Genomic DNA, 3,005 nt, shown 5'->3' with positions numbered 1-3,005 from the left:
TAGTTGCAAGGCTGAGTTGATGCTGGCTGGCATAATCACGCACATATTGCTACTGATACAGATCTTATCTTTCCCTGGGGCCTGGAGGCTCCTTGGGTGTCCAGAACAGTATCTCATATATTTGGTGCTCCTTGCAGGGCTGAGGGATCTCTCTAAAAGGGTAAAAATAATAAACAGGCAGGGCATGGTGACTCAAGCCCGTAATCCCAGCACTTTGGGAGGCTGAGGCGAGAGGATTGCCTAAGCCTAGGGATTTGAGACCAGCCTGGGCAAGGGTGAGACCAGCCTGGGCAAGGGTGATACAATATATCAAAAAATTAGCCAGGCGTGGTAGCATGCACCTGTAGTTCCAGCTACTTGGAAGGCTGAGGTGGAAAGATCGCCCTGAGCCCAGCGGGTCAATGCTGGGGTGGCTGTGAGCGTGCCACTGCACTCTACTCTGGGTGACAGAGTTAGACCCTGACTCAAAAAATAATTATTATAATAAACATTTGTTGAACACATGAGATCATGTCTACAAAACGTATTTCCCACTCAAGTATATTATTCTTAATGCCCTAGAGTTCTGACTTAAAGAGCAAACAGTAAACGCAACGATAATATTTGTGATGGTTAATTTTATGTGTCAACTTAGCTAGGTCACAGCAACCAGATATTTGATCAAACATTATTCTAGATATTTCTGTGAATATATTTTAGTTGAGATTAGCATTAAGATCAGTGGACCTTGAGTAAAGCAGAGTACTCTACTAATGTGGGTGGGCCTCATTCAATAAGTTGAAGGTATGAAGAGAAAAAGACCTCCCTAGAGGAAAAGGGAATTCTGCCAACAGACAACCTTCAAACTCAAGTTGCAACATAAACTCTTTCCTAGTCTCCAGTCTGCTGGCCTGCCCTGCAGATGCTGGACTTGCTAGCTTCCTCAACACAGCAGGAGATTCTTTAAAATCTCTCTCTCTCCCCCTCTTCCTCTCTCTCTCTCATCTATCTTTTATTAGTTCAGGTTTTTCTGGAGAACCCAAACAAATACAATATTCAACTGATTTTTTTTATTTGCCTGAATTCCCCACCCATAGTGCACACATACTGGTTCTTAGTCTGTTCTGCCAAATATTAATCAGTGCCACTATGTGCCAGATGCACAGCCAGGAACTAGAGGTGCCAAAGGCCATCAAAGAGCCCTGGCATCATGAAGCCTGCAGTCTGAGCTCACCTCTGGATCGTGATCCTTTTAAGAAATAGTCTGAACCGGGCTCGGTGGCTCAGCCGGTAATCCCACGCCTTTGGGAGGCTGAGGTGAGTTGATTGCCTGAGCCCGTGGGTTGAGACCCGCCTGGGCAACTTGGCGAGACCTCATCTCTACAATAAATCAAAAAATTAGCCAGGCGTGGTAGCGCTCACCTGTAGTTCCAACTACTTGGAAGGCTGAGGTGGAAGGATCGCCAGAGCCCAGCAGGTTGAAGCTGCGGTGGCCGGGAGCGTGTCACTGCCCTCCAGCCTGGGCAACAGAGTGAGACTCCAACTCAAAAAAAAGAAAAGAAAGAAATAGTCTGGGCCGGGCGCTGTGGCTCACGCCTATAATCCCAGCACTTTGGGAGGCCGAGGTGAGAGGATTGCCTGAGTTCACAGGTTTGAGACCAGCCTGGGCAACTTGGTGAGACCTCATCTCTACAATAAATCAAAATATTAGCCAGGCGTGGTGGCACATGCGTGTAGTTCCAGCTACTTGGAAGGCTGAGGTGGAAAGATCATCTGAGCCCAGCAGGTTGAAGCTGTGGTGGCCATGAGCATGCCACTACACTCCAGTCTGGGCAACAGAGTGAGACTCCAACTCAAAAAAAGAAGAAAAAGAAAGAGTCTGTTACCCGAACCTCTGTTGCTGTGGCCACAGAAGAGTATAAATATGGGTTTGGCCTCATTAATGTTGCAAGATGGTACTAATAATTGGGAAAAAAGATAAACATTTGAGAAGACAGATCCAGGTCCAAAGCAGAAAATATTTAAGCTAGTGACCAAGGAGTGGCAGAACTAGAAAGAAGGGCCAGTGAAGAGGCTGAGGTGAGTCAGAGCTGAAGATGCTCATTCAGAATAAAGCAGCAAGGCCACCCAGTGAGGTTTTCGACCCAAGAGGGAGAAGGCCCCAGTTTGGGAAGATTTCACTGACCACACTGCCAGCATGTCCAGGTCCTTGTCTGGACTGCATTATCTAGCCTGGTTCAAGGGTGTGATCTAGAGAAAGGAAACAAAAAAGTCATAACTTCCTTCCTATGTAAGGAATTGAGACAGAGACCTGCAGGTCAGCCCAGGAATAGAAAACAGGTGTATCTAGAAACTGAGGGAGAAGCAATTGTATTTCTTTTTTTTATTTTTTTGAGTTGGAGTCTCACTCTGTCACCCAGACTGGAGTGCAGTGGCCGCTCCCGGCCACCTCAGCCTCGACCTGCTGGGCTCCGGCGATCCTTCCACCTCAGCCTTCCAAGTAGCTGAAACTACAGGCGTGCGCTACCATACCCGGCTAATTTTTTGATTTATTGTAGAGATGAGGTCTCACCAAGTTGCCCAGGCAGGTCTCAAATCCACAACAATTGTATTTCAAACATCTGGTGTGTCGAACCATCCCCAGCTGACCAGAGGAGCAGGACATGTGCTTGCTGCTTAGCTAGGTGGGTACAGGTGCTCTGGCAAGGCACATAGAAGATACTCAATAACAATTTGTCAAGAAAATGAGTAGATGAATGAATGAAATCCCTGGAACATGCTGACAGCCAAATCAAAGAAGAAAACCACAGGGAAGGAAGAGAGGACAAGCTGGATACTGAGCTACAGAAACCAGGTCACCCTGGGTGGGGAAGCAGGAACTCACCACTTCTGCTCAGGGACGCCTTCTCTGGTTATGCTGGGGTCCTCCAGTCCCCCAGGCCAGGTGCCTTCCCCAGGCCCAGAGTCTGAGACATAAATCTCACCCCATCCTCAGGCTCAATGCCCCTTCTTTTTTTTTTTTTTTT

Source organism: Carlito syrichta, unplaced genomic scaffold (assembly GCF_000164805.1).
Source record: "Carlito syrichta isolate Samal-C Ts95f unplaced genomic scaffold, Tarsius_syrichta-2.0.1 Scaffold272310, whole genome shotgun sequence".
Lineage (NCBI taxonomy): Eukaryota > Metazoa > Chordata > Mammalia > Primates > Tarsiidae > Carlito > Carlito syrichta.
The sequence above is the reverse complement of the archived record's forward strand: the minus strand, read 5'-3'. Positions refer to the sequence as shown.